Source organism: Podarcis erhardii (assembly GCF_964252035.2).
Source record: "Podarcis erhardii genome assembly, chromosome: 7".
Taxonomy (NCBI): domain Eukaryota; kingdom Metazoa; phylum Chordata; class Lepidosauria; order Squamata; family Lacertidae; genus Podarcis; species Podarcis erhardii.
The window spans coordinates 60,972,321-60,994,668 of NC_138511.1; positions in this window are offsets into that span (position 1 = coordinate 60,972,321).

Here is a 22,348-nt window from a genome sequence, read left to right on the forward strand (position 1 = left end):
TATTTGCTTCTAAAAACACATGGAGGGAAGAAACACATGATTTGCCTGCACTTGTTGTCAGTGCAGAGAGGGATCTGGTTGGCTGAAAACAGCAAGGAAATGTAGCCACTGGGTGAGGTTTCCCTGCCCTCAGTTGATCATATGAACTCAGTCTAATCAACTGGGTTTGAGAGCCTGTGGGGAACCCACAAGTGAGCACAAGAGCCCTCTCTCCTACTGTGGTTTCCAGTAGCTGTTATTTCGGAGCCTTGCTGTCTTCAACTGTGGAGGCAGAGTGTAGCCATCATAGCTAGTAGCCATTGATAGCTTTATCCTTGCCCATAAATTTGCCCAATCCTCTTTGAAAGCCATCCAAGTTGGTGGCCCCCACTGTCTCCTGTGGGAGTGAGTTCCATAGTTTAACTATGCGCTATGTGAAGAAGGACTGTCCCGAGTCTTCCAACATCCAGCTTCATCATATGTCCATGAGTTTTAGTGTTACAAGAGAGGGAAGAAAACTTTTCTCTCTTCACTTTCTCAATGGCATGCATCTTCTGAACATTACATTTCCCCCATATCCTGGTCATAAATGCGTCAAGTCCTTCGAAATGCATGTGAGAAGAGACACTCCTGAATGCAGGTCTCTCTCTCTGTGGGTGGCCAGTGGGTACGGCCTCACCCTTTTATGTAAATTTCTCCCCACCTTTCCTGTCCAGACCCTTCTCTGATCACCAAATTCCCAGCAGCTGCCTGTCTCCTGTGGAGGCTGCTGTGTGCTGGGGACATGGGCTGCTGGACAAGGAAAACTTGCCGTCCCTTTCCTTGCGCTTCTCTCTGTGCTGTACATCGTGCTTGTAATTAATCATTCACCAGCTCTGGGAAACTTGGCATTGTTTAGAGGGAGTAATTATATCTCGCTCTCTTCTGCGGTGTCTGTCTCTCTCCCCTCCCTGTTCCAAGATGGCAAAAAAGGGAAGGGGGAGGGGAAAGGCCTCTCCAGAAAGTGGAAAAGAAAAACTTTGACAAGTTGATCAATGGGGCCTGCAGCAGAGTCTGCTGGGGGAAGTAAGCTCTGCTTAAGTGGAGAGAGAGGTAATTAGAGCAGAGAAAGGGGACCAAGAGGGACACCTGGGCCAATGGAACACCAGGCCTGGTTCTGGGAGGGCTGCCTGACACCAGAGAGGGAAGAAAGGGTCTCTTTAGCCTCTCCAGTTTGCTGCACTCCCCCACCCACCATGTGAGTTCAAAGCAATATCCATAATTCAGAGGGCTCCTAACTCACTCCTCTGCTTTACCAGCACACCATCCTCACAAGTCCCACATGGTATCAGGTATTTCATAGGTGGAGCATGGATAGTTCCCTTTGTAAGAGGGAAACTTGAAGAGGTCTTTAGCGATGGGTTGTTGCTTGGTCACACCAGCTGTTTGGGGGCTGGATGGCAGGGTAGCAAAAACAGAGAAATCTTCCCTGGCTCAGATTTTGTGCGGCTGAAGAAGGTCACTTGATGCAAACACTACTGCGTTCCAGCTGCTCATCTCGTGCCCGGGGCTCTGTAACCTTTGCAGACATCTCTCCTTGCATGGTACAGTCTCCATTAACTGTGTGACAGGATGTCCTGCTCCAGTTGAAAAGGATAGAGGGCCCAGCCTTCCACAATCAGAATACCCCTCCATGGCCATTCTCAAGTTATGTTTGGGGATACAAGGGGTGGTATTCAACTAAGCTTCCCTCAGAGGACATGATTAAGTTAGGTCCATTACTTTCAGGGGGGTCTCCTCTGAGTGAAACTTAGTTGAACACCACCCAAGGTCTCATTTGAGCTTTGGCCCTTTCGGAAGAACCTAGATATCACTGGCCTGGATGGTTTGCCTCTGGAACACATTGCCCAGAACACATTGCCCAGAACAGCCACTTGCTTCTCCTAGCCAGATGATGCCTGCTCAAGGTGCTGGTTGTTTGGGGAGAGTTCTTCAGGATCTTCTGGGCTCCCAGCTTTGCTAGAGCCAAACAGGCTGAGAAAGGAGCCTGCTTCAGAATCCTAGATAAAGGTAAAGGTACCCCTGACCATTAGGTCCAGTCGTGGATGACTCTGGGGTTGCGGCGCTCATCTCACTCTATAGGCCGAGGGAGCCAGTGTTTGTCCACAGACAGCTTCCGGGTCATGTGGCCAGCATGACTAAGCCACTTCTGGTGAACCAGAGCAGTGCACAGAAACACCATTTACCTTCCAGCTGGAGCGGTACCTATTTATCTACTTGCACTTGACGTGCTTTCGAACTGCTAGGTGGGCAGGAGCTGGGAACATTGGGAGCTCACCCCGTTGTGGGGATTCGAACCGCCGACTTTCTGACCGGCGAGCCCTAGGCTCTGTGGTTTAGACCACAGCACAAAAACGAAGCCTTGACAGGGACTCAACTTTTGTTGGTTGTGATTTTTCTTTCACGGAAGGAGGTTGAACAGCAACTCATCAGGCTGCATGAGAAAATTCCTGGGGTTGTACAGGCGGGAAACAAATGCATCCTCCATATGGAACGTGACTGGATAATTAGAGGCAAGAAGTCAAAAGTACAGTGGAGCATTCCCTATTTTGCCTCTACATAAGCTAGGAAGAGATGCAGGAAACGTATTCTTCCTTCCACTCCAGTGATGCTCTACAGCCTCAGACATCACTGTAGAGTCCCATGAAAGGGAGGCTTGTCACGGGTACATCCCTATCAGCTTCCACAGCCTGGCTTTCTTGCTTCCCTCTCACCCTCCCCTCTCTACTCCTCAGTCTTTCAGGCATGGTCCTTTGATGCTGTCAGCTATGTGACAGCTCCCATTTTCAAGCCTTCTCTTCTGCCTATAAATATATGTATTCTCTGCTCCGGTACCTGGAAACTGAAAGTTTTGACTGGTTCATCTCTGCTTGAATTACAATATATCAAAGGCGAGCAAAACTCTTGCGGAATACTGAAATCCAGTTAGAGTTGCCGGAGGGGCCGGCTCTCCCTTCCCGTCTTCAGTATGGCTGCTGAAGGGGCCCAGGAGCATGATGGGAGCAGAGATCAAAGAGTCCTGGGGAAGGGAAGGAGCTCCAGGCAGCTCTTCCGAGCAGCTCGCAGGTCAAAGTGAGAAGCATTTGCTGCAAGCATCAGGAGCCAAAGGCAAGGGAAAGCACTGCAAAAATTTGCGGTGGTGCCTGGATTTCAGAATGCAGAAAAGTTTTAAAATGTGCAATGATGATTTATTTCCTATTTCCATAAAAGTAATCTTACAGCCCATGCAGAAGGCTACTTTGCAGATAGCGGTCATGTCAGATTTCAGTTGGGGAGGGACAGGTGACACATACAGAGTTTGGATGGAGTGGGGACAAATTTGTCAGCAAAATGGGTGTGTGTGTCTTTCATTGCAAAAACGACAATGTATTTAAAAGAGTGTTTGTTGTAATTAGTCCCTAAAGAGAAAATATTTATCATCAATGCAAAACAGGCTCAGCTGCCCATCTTTCTTTCTTTCTTTCTTTCTTTCTTTCTTTCTTTCTTTCTTTCTTTCTTTCTTTCTTTCTTTCAAAAAAGAGGAATGTGTGAGTGGCCTGGGGTCAGTGTACAATGATTTGTGATGGTATATAGATCTGGTGAACTGGTAGAGTACTCAAAATTGGGAACCCGTGGCTTTCCAAATATTGGTGAACTGACACTCCCATCATTCTTGAGCACTGGCAATGCTGCCTGGGGCTGATGGGAACTGGATTCCAATGACAGCTGGAGAGCCAAAGGTTAGTGACCCGTGTGCTAGAGCCAACTACAAATATCTGAGCTCCTTTGCAGCTCCAAGCTGTCTCTCTCCTAGCTTTCAGGCACTATGACCACTTTATGAACCTTAATGCACTCGTCTCTGTTGTTCACTCTCCTCCTCCTTATTGTTGCCTAAGGTGTACAGAGTTTGTGAGGAGTAGCTGGCTCTCCCTCACCTACAGACATTGTACTTTGACTATCTTCAGACATTCAGTTTTCTGACTCCTGGAAAATAGTGGGATCCAGCTTCTTTGGGTGTTCTACTTTCAAGAATCTCAGAAAAAGATGAGTCATTGGGATCTGCTTTGTTGACTGAAGGTTGGAGTTGGAGCATGAAAGGAATGGGGAACTTAACTGAGCTGGAGGCCCAGGAATAGCATCTCCTTGACAATCAAAAGGACTTTTGCTCCTCAGATGGAAAATCTATATAGTACTCCCAAATAAATACTTCTGTTGATAATAAATCATGCTACTGCCTGAGCTTATGCATGTTTACTCAGATCAGAGATATGTCTCACTGTATTCAGTGGGGCTTACTCCCAGGTAAGGATGCATAGAATTGGAGCATATACAACAAGGACAAAAAGAAAGAAAGTTAGAAGACAGAAAAGTATTGTTCTTTTCTACTTACAAGGCCCAACTCTCATGCTTGGGATAATGGAGAAAAATTCTGGAAATTAGAGGAGTTCCCACAGGTATCCTCTGATACACCCACCTAACCTCTCTTCTCCTTGCCCCACTGTGGCAGCAGCAAAACCCCATATGTCTTAGTGACTTTGGAGGTTAGGATGCTCTTTTCCTTCACAGGCAATCAGAGAGAATGATGGCTAATAGCATGCAAATTACCTTCTGGCCTAAGGAACAGAGTACTTTAGCTGCCACCTTCTAGTTCTGCCATAACAGCCTGAAAGCTCCTGAAGAACCCTTGAGTTTCTTCTTTAAAATTCTTTTCTGTTAATTTCCTTTTCACCCAGGGTGCTTTGCTTGGCACATTTTGCATTGAGGCTTTCATGTGGTTACAAAAAGGAAAACTGTCTCATCCTACTTCCATGAGTGTTAGGAAAATTCCTGCCTCTTTTTTAATATCTCAAACTTTTGTACGAAACTTTTCATGCTAGCTTCTGCTGACCATTTGCAGCAGGGAGAGGTGGCAGCCCTCCTGAGAAATCAGGTGCTACTTTCAAAAATTGGGGTGACTCCAATAATTTTCATAAATATTTGGGGTGGGTGGGAGTGCTTACTTGTTTCAAGTGTCAAAAGTGCCTGGGGTGGTGGTGGTTTCTTTGCTCTTAAAACACCCAGACCCTTGGACCTAGAAACACAGCCCTCTGGGCCTCCTGATTCTTTCTCCAAGTCACATCCCTTGCCAGCTTTACTTTGCATCCTCCTTGAGTGTTTTTGCCTGTCTGGAATGTGTCCCTGAACTCTGATAAGGCTTCTTGCTTACCTGGATGGGGGATAGAGAGGTGTATATGAGCAGGTGTAAAAACCAGTGTACTCTACAAAGGGAATATTCACATTTGTTGCTGTACCCACTTTTGCTTCTGGTCTTGCCTACCACTGGCATGTGGCCTCTGCTAGGTTGCCCAGTATAGAATGTGGCCCTCAGACAGAAAATGGTTCCACCCCGCCTTACATGGTTGCCACCCAGCTCCCTTTGCCATCTCCAGCTGCATTTAATGTCTTCTAAAACTTGTACGATCCCCACACAGCTCTTTCTGCAGTGCAGCTTCCCAGGGCTCCTTCTGGGACCAGATTCACTTGGAACAAAATACATATTGGAGGCTGCAGAGGGAGAAACTGTGCAACGTTTAATAAGAATAATAATAAAGGAAATGCAGCTGGAGTGCTACAAAGAGGAATCTATTGCAACTTGTTTTTAAAAAAGAGCAAGGAAAACCACCTGGCCAACACATCCCCTGAACTCCACCCTTGAATCCTCTGGAAAATTGCCACTTCAGTTCAAAAACAGCCAAAGTTCCCTTCACATTTTCATGGTGGTGGTGGAGGAGGCAGCAGCAACACAAATGGTCTTTATACACAAATATAGAAGGAGAGCACAGATGAAGCAAGCAGGCTCTTAAAGCAGGTAACATAAATACAAATCTTGCATCGGACTTCCAAAGAGTCACTGCATAGTCCTGAAACCTGCTTCTCATTCTGCTACAGTCATAGCTCCCTGTCTCTCCAATCTTGATCTGCACCACTTGCTGATAGACGTGACATTTCAAAGATCGGAGAGATGTTCCTAAACATTAAGGAACATTACATTCTTTTGTTGAGCCCTCAGTCACCTGTCCATAGCCAGGTAGGCAAAAGTGGAGCGAGTGGCCCAGTCCCCAAAATCAAGACAGACAAATGCAGGTGGCAGACTCATTTGGAATTAGGTTTATGAAGGGTTTGTATGTGTGTGTGGGTCGGAAATGAGCTCCTCAATTCAGCATTATTTTACAGCAGGGGTAGCCAATGTGGTGCCCTCCAGATGTTGTCAAACTCCAACTCCCATCAGCCCCAGCCAACCTGGCCAAAGGTCAGGGATGATGAGAGATGTAGTCCACAGCATCTGGAGGGCATGATCTTGGCTACCCCTGCTTTACAAGCTGAGACCAAACTATTTCAGTTCTAGTGTTATGCAGAGTGTGCAAAGCATGGCTTGTGAATTTCTTTAGAGAGTAGACTTTACCTGTTGCAATCACACACAGAGGGATGTTTGCAGAATATGAAAATAGAAAAGTTGTTTAATATAGAAGGGGATGACAGAGGACAAAATGGTTGGACAGTGTTCTTGAAGCTACTAACATGAGTTTGACTAAACTGCAGGAGGCAGTGGAAGACAGGAGTGGCTGGTGTGTTCTGGTCCATGGGGTCACGAAGGGTCAGACACAACTAAACGACTAAACAACAACAACAAGGTAACTTGGATCCAAAAGTTTCTAGTTCTAAGCTGACAAACTAATCTAGAAAAGACGAAAGCAGACATGCTTGCTCCCTTGTTTTCAGAAGATAGATCCAAGTTGACCTCTCATATTGAGATTGGAGATAGAAGTGTGAGAAGGAGGAAGCTGTAAACAGGATGCAACCTAAGACATTATCAGTCTAAACTTTAACAGACAGGGAGATCAGCACAGAGTGTTCAGGGATGGTCTGGGAACCTGGCGATCCCTTGCTCTGTCTCTTTTAACCAAATGCAAAGCCATTTCTGCAAGCCGAGTTGCACCCAATCTTCCAACACAAACACCCTTCGAAATTGGCACCTGGCTCATAAGGGGCTCAGCAGCACCTTCCATTACACATACAAAGTTACCAGTGGCACTGCAAGGAGGCGTGGCACTGGGATCTCCAGCATGCCCAAGCATTCTGCTGCAAGACCACTCCGAGCATCCAGATTGCCGGGTAACATAGTTTGCCAGGTTTCTCAGGGATCCCAGCAACTGGAACGTTGCTGGAACCTAATGGAGCCCCTCGTGCTGGTCCTCTGTGCTCTTGCCGCTGCCATCACCAGCTAAATGCTGGGAAAAGGGAAGAGGTGGTTATGGGGCCAGGAGGGCCTCAAACAAGAAGGTAATGGGGGAGCAGTTGAGCTCCCAGTGATATAGCAGGGCCCACTCTGAATTTAGGCGGGGGGCAGATAGCTATCCCTAGCAGTGTTGTATGCTGGTTTTACATACATGGAATTCCATGTCAGCTTAGGAGCAGAGGAAGTTACCTTATACCAAGCCAGCACCATTGGCCCACCTAGCACTGTACACAGATTCTCCAGGGTTTGAAGCAGGAGGCTGGCACTGAGCCCATTATGAGTCAAGCCCAAGACGATTAATGGGTTGAAGTAACCCTCTCACAAGGAAAAGTTGAAACACCTGTGGCTTTTTAGCATAGAGAAAGGGCAAGGAAGAGACGACATGCTGGAAATTTATAAAACTATGCATGGCATGGAGAAAGTGGTGAGAGAAAGGTTCCCCCTTCCTCTCTAATAACACTAGAACTTGTGGAAATCCAATGAAGCTGAAGGTTGGAAGATTCAGGACGAATGAAATGCTGTTTTCTTCACGCTGTGGAACTTGCTCCCATGGAAGGCAGCGATGGCCACTAACGCGGATTGTTTATTTGTTCATTTATATCCCTCCATTTCCTCATTAAATCCCCACAACAACTCAGTGAGGTAGGCTAGGCTGAGAGGCAGTGATTGGCTCAAGTTCAACCAGTAAGCTTATGGCTGAGTGGGGATTTGAACCTTGGCCTCTCAGGCCCTAGTCCAACACTGTAACCACTACACCACACTCGCTCTAAAAGAGGAGTCAACAAATGGATGAAGGACAGGGCTATCGATGGCTACTAGCAACTATTGCTATGCTCTGCCTCCATGGTCAGAGGCAGCAATGCTTCTGTAGATCAGTTGCTGGAAGCCATGAGAGGAAAGAGAGCTCTTGCACTCAAGTCCTGCTTTTGGGTTCCCTGCAGGCATCTGGTTGGCCACTGCAAGAACAGGATGCTGGACTAGATGAGCCACTGGCCTGGCCCAGTTGGCTATTATTCTTATATTCTTGCTGGAGATGCTGGGGATTGGACCTGAGCCCCTTCTGCATACCAAGCAGTCACCCTGCTACAGAGCTACAGCTCTTTTTCCTCATTAAAAAGCAGCCATCCTTGCCTTGCACTTTTGCCCCCAACTGAACCAACCATCTGGTATTTTGTATGTGTGTGTGTGTGTGTTTGTTTTGTTAACACAGAGAAAGTAGAATCAATAGGTTATTTTCCATTGCCTTTTCCAATGCAGTCAGGGAAGAGAACACTGATGCAAGAATGAAGAAAACGGTATTTGAGAATGCAGAGGTAATTCTGTTCAAACAATTGTTCTCTTCTTTTTGCTACACTCTTACAAGAATATAAACAAGATGCATTTTAAGCACCCCTCCCCCCCAACCATCCATCACCCAATTCCAGGTTTTCATTACAACTATTACACCCCTGTTGCATACATTATAAATTACAGTTTTAGTGATAAATTATGTACTTTTAAATGCTAGCCGTGGTCTCCCGTTGTTGTTAAAAACAATAATAGATTTGCTGGAAGTTGGGGAGGGGGAGTCATAGAATCCCAGGGAAATGAATATTTATGAGACGGGTGCTGCTTTTTTTAAAAAAGGAAAAAGGGAAAAAGAAAAGGCAATTCTGTGCCAGGAATCTTGGGGGATTTATAAATGACTTCCTGTTAAAACGTTCTTTGCAGCTTGTCATGCTCAAAATGCCAAGCCATTAGGAATGGAGGCAGTGGGGTGTGGGGGTGGAAAAGGAATATGATTGACACCCCCACCCACCCAGCCCCCTACCCACCTTGGTTGCTGCAGCAATGCTGGCTGCTGCTTGCCATACAAATCTGGTCCTTCTGGAAATGGCCGCCGTGACAGATTGTGCTTTCCTTTCCATGCTCTTTCTGTGTGGCAGACATTCTTCCTCAGGGCTGGCCCAAAAGAAACCTTGCAGCTTGAGACAAAGGACAAGATAGCCCCTGAGTCCCAGTTGCTGGGATCTGCAGCTGGGAAAAGCATCATGGCACTCAGATCCTGCTTGCGGGCTTCTCAGGAGAGGCATCTGGTTGGCCACTGTGAGAGAAGAGGATGCTGGATTCGATGGGTCATTGGCCTGATCCAGCGGGCTCTTCTTATGTTCAACTCTGAGGCTAAGGAGGGGGAAGCTGAGTGTCAGGCAGATGTGGGTTGTCTGAGAGCAGACCAAGGTTGGTGGGGAAATGCCCCATTCATCTTAATGAGTGTCAGAATATATAATGCATAGTAGCCAATTCTGTGGATTTGGCTCATTGCTTCCTTGCCAAGAAAGGATGGCCACTTTATTGGCCTTCTGTTTCTTCTAGCAACACAATTCCCTCCTTTTCCCTATGGAGGTTGGGTGAAGAGAGGGTCTTGCTCCTTGGCCCCTTCCCTCAGGCCCTTGCATCCCTCCCTACCTCTTGCAAGCCCATCTCACCTCCCTGCCCAGGATTGCGGGGGGGGGGGGAGTGCATAGAAAAAGGCATATGTAAACTCTACTTATCTCCACAACAAGCCACCTGAAGCAGCCCAGGTTAGGCCTGGTTCAAATGGCTTGATCTGTGGGTAAGTAGACTGAAAGATCTTGTACTGCTCTTCATTTCACAGGTTTTTCCTTCTTGACAAAGAAGCTTTAGATCAGATTCCTAAGGAGGTGGGTTGTATCTTGACGATCTTCCAAGGAGCCTTCTGAAATCTGTTACCCTGTGAATCGTGCTGCGCTCTTTTCTCTTCCAAGCCCTTCCCTGGGTCGGTAACAGATTCTGCTGGACAGCATCCACCTTAGATCTTGTTCTCCAGCATTCCATACATCACTATCCTTTTTGGGGAGTCTGACAGATGCTTTGTTAATGGGAGACGGTGCTGTTTTGCCTTTTGATGCTTCATTCATGCATTTGCTGGTGATTAGAGCATGAATTATTGCTGCAATTAGCTGGCAGCGCTGGCAAATCCTGGCAGCCAATGCAGACATGGCAGGCTGTGGAGCAGCATCCAAGAGAAGTTCCCCCCTCTAAGAGGACTAGACAGGTATCCATTTGGGTACACACCTCCTTCCTTGTCTTCTTCCTTTTCCCCTTCCTGCTCTGCCCCCCCCCACTTTTCAGATGCCCTCCGATGCCCATTCTTTCCCCACTTGTTCTCCTATCAGGGAAAAATGATTGCTCTATTTGTTCTGCCTAAAATTACTGTCAGTGTGAAGGATAGAAGCCCGTAACTGGGGCTTTGATCGCAAGCTGTTCTTTTTCTATCTCCTCACTGCCTTTGCCGGCGCTCTCTCATTGATCCCGAGGCCTCGGATTCATCAAACAGATTGAAAGAGTGACATTTCTAACATGGGGCTCAGAGCTCCAAAGGATGTGTAGCTAACAATTAAAGACTTTCTGGGTAAATTCAGAGTGGAGTCTGTGCAGCAGAGCAATGCCGGGAGAATGCTTGGAGATGCATTGCCTGAAATGGAACAAAGAGAGCGAGTCTTGACCCCTCTGATAGAGGCAGCTTCCTTTCGCAAGTGAGACTTAAATCTGTTTGCACTTAAAACCAGTCCATGCATGCAAAGGTAGAATTTGCCTTCAGTATCCCTTTCACTGTCTGCCCTGCATGAACAATGGATACAACTGTTGGGAGGCACACTTTCTAGTTCTGCGGTGGAAGAAAAAAAACTTTCATCCAACACAGCTTAAAGAACATCGGCTGTGTACACAAGTAGCTTTTGAAATGCATAGGGGTCATTTTTCCCACAGTGCACTGTTGTACACAGCAGTTTGCAATTGTACACACCTCCGCACAATTAACGTAATCTAAAACGGCAGCTGATATTTGTGTTGTCTGTGCACCCAGGTGGAAATGCTTTCAGACTCCTACACAACGGACTTCTCTATATTCCCTTCCCCTCAATTAGTGATTCCACAGACAGCCTAAGTTACTGCACTGCTTCCTGTTTCACCTATTGCACTCATAGACAAGTCAAACCTGGCAAGAGGGTAGTAGCCCAGTCCCTCGACATCAGTAGGTCTTCCCCAGTAGGAGGTGACCTGAGAAAATGCTCTCTGTGTACACAAGTAGGCATCAAGCACTTGAGAAGCCCGTTCTTGGCACAAAAGGGATTATGACCTTTCCGTGACCAGAGGAGAGAGACAGTGGAAGAAGACTGGAAAAAATTCAAAATCTATCTTAAAAATTGTTGTAAAATTTCGGAATGTTAAGATGTCAAGGGATTGGATATAAAGAATTACAGCTGTAAAAACTTAAGCTTAAAAAATTTCAAAGAGAATTAAATATAAAAAGGGATGAAGGATTGCTAAAAAAATTTAAAACAAGAATGCAGTGAAGGGGAGGTTTGGGGAAGTCGTGTTATGTTTGTTTGTTTTTTGTTTATGTTGTAAAATTAATAAAAATTATTAAAAAAAAAAAAAAAAGGGATTATGACCTTTCTAGCAGAACGACATAGTGTTGGGATGGGGGTAACATGGGGAGGGTGTTGTGTGCACAACACCCCCCAAAAGGTGTCTGCATCCAGCACTGAATGCACATTATCACATGGTGTGGACATGCCCGTAGTTTTGCTTAGGGTACCTATGTGAGGATTTTGATTGGGTGGGCCATAAAACCATCTAATTAACAAACTTAAATAAATCTGCAGTTTAATTGAGTAGTAAAGATGTTGACTTTGGGCTGCAAGTCTGAGAACTTCCCCATATTCAAAACCTATACATTGAAAAAACAAAACAAAATCCATTTCGACTATCCTGAAGATTCAAAACGAGCATGTCAAGGGAAAAAACACCCTAACTCCCCCCCCCATTGCATGTTACTCTTCCTAGTGCAAGTCATTCTTTTTCCATGCATCCCCCACATCCCCCCTCATATGAAACTTGAAGTAGCACAGTCTAGAGCTAGCCTGGGCAAAGATTTAGCTCTCGATTCTCCCAGCTGTATAAACTGGCCTCTAATGCCATACAAAGCCAGACTGGCCTCTGGCTTCCCTCACACAAGGGAAAGCTCACACAGCTAAGGAATCTGTTTTCAATGCACACATTTGAGGGGAGAACTTTCACTGCCAGTATTCAGGTGTGGAAAAGGCATCTTGTGCCTAACTGTTGCTTTATAGGGGGCAACCACAGTTATACCCTGAGCATCTAGAGTTAAGAACGGAGCCACTGGGCGATATCCAGCATTAGTCACACTGGAGTCAAGCAATTTGGAAATAAATTTCATTGGTTTCAGTGGGTCTACTCTGAGGATGACATAGTTGGATGCCATCCGTTGTTTCCAATCAGATTTCAGCCTCTTTGCTTATTTTAAAAGCAATAGACATAACTTTTGTCCTATTTCAGCTAGACTGAGATCCTGGAAGGTCCTGGGCAAGGTTTGGGCAAACCAACTTGTATGTTGGCGTGGAAGACAGAGCCCTTCTCCCTTAGGCAGACTACAAAGGCTTTGAAGGGGGTGCTCCCCATGCCTTGTGTAAGGAGAAATTGGAGCCCTTGAATAGAAGAAAACATCATTTTCTCTTGCCATGTGGCACAAAGCCAAGGAACCTGAAGGCTTGCAACTTATAGGGTCTCTTTTCTGTGGTCAGAAGCAGTGAAAAGAACAAAAGAGGCTTATGGTTAGCTCTGTATTTTATGGTGCTATAAACCTGCAGACTGTGATCTCCCTTTCTTTTCCCCAACCCTATGAAAAAACAGCCTTTTGTTCAGTTTACCCCCTTTCTTCCCTTTTGCTTAGCTTGCAAAGTAGAAGATACATATTCCCACGCATTTATGAAAAATTGCACCCGTTTCTTTGCATCATTTATCTTCTCTTGCCTTTATCCTATATCCTTAAAAAGAATGCTTTGTTATTCTTTCCTCAAGATTCTCTTTGCAAGATGGGCACCTAAGATACTGGCAAAGTGTGCACATGCAGAAACTTGCTTTGGCCACACTACAAATAAAAGTGTCACTGGAAAAGTAGTCTTTATTCCATATTCATGTGGTTCAATTATGCATTGTAACCAGTGCTTTGAAAGTTGTTTTTTATTTTAAAGGAACTAGTTCTAGCTCTAGTTCATCCTGCCCCAAAAGGAACTAGTTACAGATTGTCATTTTACAAAAGAAACTAGTTCAAGTTCATATGAATGAACTTTTTAGCTATTGTAAAAATATCACCACCAGCAATTTCTTTCAGCACCCAGAATGCTGCAAGCTGCTGTGCTGAAGTATAGGGCCTAAAAGTCAATCCGAGGCCACACACAAGTAATAAGATGACTAACAGACAGATTGCCAACAGGTGAAGCTTTCCCTATAATTGCATTTCCACCGCTGTTAAAGGCACAAGGCATCATTCACTTTGTTCCTATGCTTGTACTTCTTGCTGCAAGCTGGTCCTGTTGGAGGACAATGAATCTCTTCAGTGGGGAAGATAAAGGAAATGCCTCACATTCCTTCATTCTGGTTGTTTAGCAACAGTAGTTAAGTAAATAAGTGAACTTAGCACCAGCAGCACCTCTGCATCTATCTAATAAGCCTTAGAACATTGCTTCCACATCTTGCTTTCTAACTTTCTTTATAGACGTTCAATTGATATATTTAAAATGAAAACTAAGAGTCCAAGGTGCTCAGGGGGTGGGGGGGGGGAGAGAATGAATATGTAGAGATGAATTAGAAAATGTTTGAAGTTCTAACCCAATACGAACTTATTTCACCATTACTGAACCTGGCCGCTTTGGAAGCTACTCAGGTGTTGTTGTTGTTTAGTCGTTTAGTCGTGTCCGACCCTTCGTGACCCCATGGACCAGAGCACGCCAGGCACTCCTGTCTTCTACTGCCTCCCGCAGTTTGGTCAGACTCATGTTTGTAGCTTCGAGAACACTGTCCAACCATCTCGTCCTCTGTCGTCCCCTTCTCCTTGTGCCCTCCATCTTTCCCAACATCAGGGTCTTTTCCAGGGAGTCTTCTCTTCTCATGAGGTGGCCAAAGTATTGGAGCCTCAGCTTCACGATCTGTCCTTCAAGTGAGCACTCAGGGCTAATTTCCTTAAGAATGGATGCGTTTGATCTTCTTGCAGTCCATGGGACTCTCAAGAGTCTCATCCAGCACCAAAATTCAAAGGCATCAATTCTTCAGCGATCAGCCTTCTTTATGGTCCAGCTCTCACTTCCATACATCACTACTGGGAAAACCATGGCTTTAACTATACGGACCTTTGTCGGCAAGGTGATGTCTCTGCTTTTTAAGACGCTGTCTAGGTTTGCCATCGCCTTTCTCCCAAGGAGCAGCCGTCTTTTAATTTTGTGACTGCTGTCACCGTCTGCAGTGATCATGGAGCCCAAGAAAGTAAAATCTCTCACTGCCTCCATTTCTTCCCCTTCTATTTGCCAGGAGGTGATGGGCCCAGTGACCATGATCTTCGTTTTTTTGATGTTGAGCTTCAGACCATATTTTGCGCTCTCCTCTTTCACCCTCATTAAAAGGTTCTTTAATTCCTCCTCACTTTCTGCCATTAAGGTTGTGTCATCTGCATATCTGAGGTTGTTTATATTTCTTCCGGCGATCTTAATTCCAGCTTGGGATTCATCCAGCCCAGCCTTTCACATGATGAATTCTGCATATAAGTTAAATAAGCAGGGAGACAATATACAGCCTTGCCGTACTCCTTTCCCAATTTTGAACCAACCAGTTGTTCCATATCCAGTTCTAACTGTAGCTTCTTGTCCCACATAGAGATTTCTCAGGAGACAAATGAGGTGATCAGGCATTCTCATTTCTTTAAGAACTTGCCATAGTTTGCTGTGGTCGACACAGTCAAAGGCTTTTGCATAGTCAATGAAGCAGAAGTAGATGTCTTTCTGGAACTCTCTAGCTTTCTCCATAATCCAGCGCATGTTTGCAATTTGGTCTCTGGTTCCTCTGCCCCTTTGAAATCCAGCTTGCACTTCTGGGAGTTCTTGGTCCACATACTGCTTAAGCCTGCCTTGTAGAATTTTAAGCATAACCTTGCTAGCGTGTGAAATGAGTGCAATTGTGCGGTAGTTGGAGCATTCTTTGGCACTGCCCTTCTTTGGGATTGGGATGTAGACTGATCTTCTCCAATCCTCTGGCCACTGCTGAGTTTTCCAAATTTGCTGGCATATTGAGTGCAGCACCTTAACAGCATCATCATTTAAAATGTTTAATAGTTCAGCTGGAATATCATCACTTCCACTGGCCTTGTTATTAGCTACACTCAGGTGTATTACTGCACTCAGGTGTAGTTCAGATATTTTTGAACTGGTTCAGTAAGCTTCATTCAGCTGAACTAGTTCATTTCAAGGACTGGCTATAAGAAGTAGCATGCAGAAGGTCAGAAGTTCTATCCCTAGCACCATCTTTAGGTAGGGATGGAAATGTCCTTTGCTTGAAACCCTGGAGAGCCACCGCTGCCAGTTTAGTGTAGACAATATTAAATTAGATGGACTTGGTTTGACTTGGTAGAAGACATCTCCTTATGTTCTAGCAGAGACTGGATGGACCTCTTTATCTCACCTAATCAATAGAAAATACTCTCTCTGGTTTGACTTTGCAATGGAAAAGAGAAGAATCTATATTCATACAGTACACCCAATTCCTTCTTTATCGCAGGTGTTACAATGTTTAAAGGTGGGGAAAAATACATTTGAGAAGTTGACGTATAGCAGGATTATCTTAACATTAATTGGTAAGTCTTAAATTTTAGCTCATTACAATATCTCCAAAAGCAAAACTGGAAAGTACTTTAGAATTTTTTTTTAAAATACAGTAATTGGGAAAGTTTTGCAACTGTCTGCATGCATTTTATTTCTGCATCAGCAGGGTGTAGCTTGGCAAGATCAGCGCAGTTTTGTAAGCTGTGTGCAGGGGAGAAAGCAGCATTAAAGAATGAAATAAAGATCACAGCGCAAACAAATGCCATTGCTATCATGTCGGGAATTTGAAACCTCTGATATTCAAATTGCTATGAAATATACATGGCTGTACAGAAAAATACAGAGGACACTGGCTCTGTCAAATTATAAGCCATTACCAAATGGAGGTGGAGGGTATCCCTTCTGCATCTCTTTGGAATAGAGGTGTGCCCCAAGAGAAGTTAATTTAACCCTGTCATGGGGAGAGTGCCACTCTAATTAAGGTTTGCAAGGCAGCTCCACAGTTAGAGCACAAAACCGCAGTGACGGAAGATAATTAGGAGGTTGTGGAAAACGGCAGCTTGTCAAGTGGGACTCCCAGTCCCCTGTCTGAGCTCAAGGCTGTAATTTGAGGATACTGCATTGAACAAGGGGATCGCTGGCACACCTCCCCTTAAAATAGACACTGCCAGCCCCCAGGGTTGGGCTGGCAGTCTCTGCAGAGTTATAAAAAAAAGAGCTTGGGAGGAGTTGGGCTCATGGGATGATGAGCTGAATGTTGTATTTCAAAGCAAAATTAAAGGCGATTCTTTATTTGCAACACTTTAATTATTGCGAGTTGCCTTGAGGGTTTGCTACATGTAGAACGGTGAGTAATGAATCAACATCTCATCTATACCAGTTCCCCACATTTAGTCTGTCACACACTTTGACAAAATATTATTAATAGTTTATTCCAGTTTTTATTATAGAACACATTGATTACAAGCTGCCCATTTTCTTCCCCCTTATCTTCCTACAACCTACCAGGCTCTAAGGATGGGGGGAGGGGGGATTTAGTTTGATTCACATTTTAACGCTAACCTGCCTAATCTGTACTTGTTGAAATTTGCACTTTTCTAAATTTTGCAATGCAACTCTCCAGCCAAAAAAAATTAACAAAAAATGCATATATAAATGGAAAATGTGTCCTAAAACGTCTATATCCATGAAAATTGCATGCAAAAATGCATTACTATATGCGACACAAAGAAATCTTCACACAGGACACAGTTTCACTGTGGGATTTGGTGACGCAAGAGGTAGTGATGGCTTGGGCACCTTTAAAAGGGAATGAGACAGGTCCATGAAGGACACGACTATCAGTGGTTACTGGTCATCATGATGGCTATGGTCTACCTCCTTTTATCGGAGGTAGTTCCTGAGGAACAACAGTGGGAGAGGGCTCTTTCCCCCAGGTCCTGCTTGTGGACTTCCCAGAGGCATCTGGTTGGGCAGCTAGGAAGGATGGTGTCAGACTAGGTAGGCCTCTCAACATGTCTGCAATGGAGAGCAAAACCTGTCCCCAGTTTATACAGCTGATCACATCTTATGCATGTTTCGTTCACAGGATTTCAACTATACATGGTTGAAGGTTGAAATTCTATAAAATCCAAGCAAGGTGGAGGGCTTAAAAGCCCTTTTTGCCCTGGGTTTTCCCAGTGTAGAAATGTCTTTTCAGCTCTCTACCTTGCATATGTGGGGCAGGGAGACCTTCTCAGCACACTGGGTAGGGAAGCTCTCAGTTCCCAGATTTGAGTATACACGTATTTGCATATCCCTGGAATGTACCCCCCCCATAAGATGCAATCGTACTGTATATATTTTCAGATAGGAGAGGGTGCTGTGGGATATTTGATGTTCCCAGGCAGTTTTGATGGACTGTATAGCAGTGCTTGTCCCAATGGAAACTTTCCTGCATTTTTAATAGCTCAGGAAAAATATATAGCCCCCTCCCCCAATCCTTGGAACTTGAAGAGGTTTTTTAAAATAGCTATCCTCATTGGGAATGAGATTTCTGAAAAAGAACGTTCAGCTGTTAATGACAGCCTGATTTGTGCTCTCTCTGATTTCTTAAACATGGGGGATGTTGAAAAGGGGGAAAGGAAGAGGGAAGATCAAAGAGATATCAAGAGGGATAGAAGAAGGGGAAGAGGGAACCCAGCATCAGTGGATTCTGGAGAAGTATTTCTCTCAGGGGTGACCCATCCAATTTCACTGCTTGAGGCGAAACGGGATGGTGCTGCCCTCTCGCCGAAGCATCGCTTAATGGAGTCGCATGGCTGCGGTGGCTTCCAAGGAGAACTGCAAGATCTCACAAGAATTCCATCGGGTCTCACAAGATCTTGCTGGAAGCTGCCACTGCAGCAACACCATCCTGGTGGTGGCACCTTTCAGTTTCTTTAGTTTGCCTGATTTCCCCCTTTCCTAGACTTCCAAGGTGTGCTATGGAAGGCTGGGCAGAGGGGCCTGTGCTGCAGTCATGAGCAGAGAGCAGAGAAAATTCTCTGGAACAGTCAGAGATGATTGGAATTGTGCGGTCCACAAAAATATGGAGAGGCACAGCTTGGCCCCCTTCCCATTCTGCAGAGGGATACAATATTCTATGTCTTGCTGTGCCTGAGCACATATGCCACATGCATGGAACTCTTACTGGTAGGTGGGGCCAACTATAGGATGTGAACTGCTCTTTCAAAAGGGCATAATCCGTTTCCTTTCCCAGGACCATTGGCTGGAGAATGGACATATCATGTCTGAAAAAATGCCCTGGTCTTTCCTTTTTCTGGAGCAAAGGAAGAAGGTGGGCCAAGGTTCCCAGACAACCATGGGACCAATTTCCCAGCCACTAATAGCAAACACTTTGAACTATCACTGTGCCTGTTCTGTTCTTGTGGCTGTGTTCCAGTATCACCTCATGCCTTGCACCTGGCTATGCCTGACTATAGATCTATACCTTGCATATTAAATATTTTCTAGCAATAAATTAAGTATTTTCTAGTAATAAGTTTTTGAATGCCAACAGGCTGTTGAGACTACCTTTCAACACCTTTCAACATCTTTTAACAAGTGCAGAGTGCTCTCCTTTACCCTCTGAGTGGAGGTCAAAGCTGTTGGGGCAGAGAAACAACAACAACAACAACAACAATAGTAATAATAATTATTATTTCTACCCGGCACATCCTTACTCTGGGTGGCTTTCAACAACAACAAAAAATACATTAAAATTTCCTTAAACAGGGCTGCCTTCAGATGTCTTCTAAATGTCATATAGTTGTTTATTTCTTTGACATCTGATGGGAGGGCATTCCACAGCATGGGTGCCACTACCGAGAAAACCCTGGGCCTGCTTCCCTGTAACTTCACTTCTCACAGTGAGGGAACTGCCAGAAGGCCCTCAGCGCTGGACCTCAGTGTCCAGGTTGAATGATGGCGGTGGAGACGCTCCTTCAGGTATACTGGGCCAAGGCTGTTTAGGGCTTTAAAGGTCAGCAGCAACACTTTGAATTGTGCTTGGAAACGTACTGGGAGCCAATGTAGGTCTTTCAGGACCAGTGTTATATGGTCTCGGCAGCTGCTCCCAGTCACCACTCTGGTGAGACAGTCCGCAGGCAGGTAGGGGCTCAGCCTGCGTACCAGATGGAACTGGTAGACACACTTCTTTGTCAGCCTTAGCCTAAACTCTCTCCTGCATCGCCCTCCATCAGTCTCCCACTGTTGCCCAGCAGATCTCTCTCTGCCTTGCTTTTCTTTTTCTGGGATGGAGCAGGGAGATTTTCCAGCAGAATAATCACTCTGCCTCTCCTTAAACCCAGAGCAGAAGTAAAACCCAATGAGGGGAGGAAAAATAATCCATTTTACAAGTCCCTGGGTTCAATGAACAAACCTGAAGCTGATCCGTAGCCCCCAGAAGGACTTTCAAAGTGCAGGACTCCGCTGGTAGTTGTGACAGGCACTTGGTGGTGAAGTTGGGAAATGTGCCTGCTGCCCGCCCTGCAGGCTTCTCCTGCCGCCGCCAGCCCTGTCCCCGGAACCCCCTCCTGTCTTAAAAGTTGTGCTTCATATTTCAGCTGCTGACAGAGCCTTAACTACAACAAGCCCTGGCAGGCAGTGGAATAATGGGAAGTCGGAAGCAGAGGCGAGACCACTGAAGGAATAAATTAACTCCTGGTACTTTGCGTCAGGCCACGATCCCTTCTTGACAAGGCAGGCCAAACGAGAGCAGGGGGAATTGTGTCAACGCCCAGCACTAAGTGAGTAATGGCAAGCACTTCATAACGGGCTTCCCAGGAAGGCCTGGGAGACGTGGAGACATATATATGGATCAATTCAGTCCTGCGCTGGACCCTCACAAAAACCACCCTTCCCATGGAACTTTGAGGGAAGCCTTGGCAATTTAACCACTTTAGGACTGGTCTCGATTTGCAGGGTTCGTGTGCCAGTTTCTGGAGGAAGGGGCTACATAGCCATATTGCTGTATTATTTTATTGTTTATATTAGGCTCTTTTTTGTATTTGCAAACAAAAGCTGCCAGGTATAACAGGCACCTTGCTGATATATTTTTTAGTGTTTCTCCTGGATTATTCGGCAGCCACTGTACACTTACCCTGGGCTGAAATCCCTCACCATTTCCCGAAAACATTATCCCTCTGTGGAAATGAGGCTCCATTTTCTGTGGCTTTCTTTTGGGGGAGAGGATTTCTCTGAAATTTTGCAGAAAGGGCTTCTTCTTTCACTGATACAAAGAGGTGTGGCCGGGCATGGGAGCCTTGGGCCACACCCCTCCAGCCACACTTCCCAGAATATAACACAACATGGCATCACTCTCAAGGCATTTTAGGAAAAGAGACTGTTGGGAAGCTGCATCCAGAAAAAGTCTTGTAACAACTTGTAAGGTTAAGTAAGGTAAGCAGCAATCCTCTCCCATGGATGGGGGAGATATTCCTTTCCCCTATGATTTAGAGGCTGGGGAAACCCAGCCAGATGGGTGGGATATAAATAAATTGTTGTTGTTGTTGTTGTTGTTGGTTTTGCTTCACCCCAAGCCACCAATGATAACAATATTTGGTCCACCAGCAGTCCAAACAAATCATGGTCACCCCCTCCCCATTATAGATTTATGATCTTTACTAGTTTGCTTTCCCCATAGCAAATTCCCTCTTTCCTGGCAACTTCACTCTGTAACATCCAGTTTCTTTTCCAGTGGATGCTTGTGGGAATGGCCATTGTATCTCAAGACAAAAACAAACCATACAGCCAGCAGGCTGCTGTGAACCCAGACTGTTTATCCATTCCACTCATCTGCTGATAATTTTGCCCCTCTGTGTTACGCCATGCCATGATCCCCAATGGAGCAGAATTATTAGGCTTTGGAGGAGGCTGCCTGTTGTGTCTCTGCATGAATCCATTGTTGTGGGTGAGCTGCCTTCTAATTCAGGGGCAAGGAATCCTTTTCCAGCCCAAGGTTGGTGGGGTCAGAGGCAAAAGTGGATTCTTACCTTTGCACGGTAGGCAGTGTGCTAGCTATGCAAAAACCTGTGGTTTCTACAAACATTTGAGTTTTCAGTGCTGCAAGAAATCTTCAAAGAAGAAGGGAAACTTCAGAGGCAGAGGGGGAGGAGGACGAAAACCCCAAGCACCTGCTACTTCAAAGGCCTTGATCTCTCGCTGCTCCAATCAACGTGGGCGGAGTTTCTTTGTGATCGACTCTGGCTGTACCAACCACGTAGCCAAAGATAAGGATCTCTTTGTTCAGCTTGAGAAGCAAGAGAAAGAAATTCATCAAGCAGATGGGACTGTTCTCACGAGTTTGGCTAAGGGAACTGTGTTCTTAAAGAGCCTGAATGCAACAATTAAGAATGTCCTGTATGCACCTGATATTCAGGACAATTTGTTGAGTGCTTCCCAGCTTGATCATCAGGGTTTTAAGGTTGTGTTTGCTAAATCTCGCTGTGAAATTCGTCGAGATGGCAAGCTCATTCTGTATGCCAAATGTGTTAATAGTTTGTACCAATTGCCTTTTGTTTCAGGTACAGGCACTGCTGAAGCAACTGTGAAAGAGTGTTGCAATTTGTCTGTTGATAAGAATGAGAAGTTGCATGACCAATGTATTCATTATTACCACGGTGTTTATGGTCATTTGAATTTCCAGGCTGTGGCAAAAATGCCTGATATGGTTCAGGGTATGAAGCTGAAAGAATGTCCCTACCACATGAAATGTGTTTCTTGTACTGAGAGTAAGGCAAAGCAAGCTCCCAAAGGTACAGAGTCCGGGAGAGAGGCCAAGAAACCATACCAAGTCATTCATGCAGACTTAGTGGGGCCTCTAGCGCTCTCTAGAGGCAATTCAAGGTTTTTCATGGTTTTGATAGACTCCTATACAAGGTAT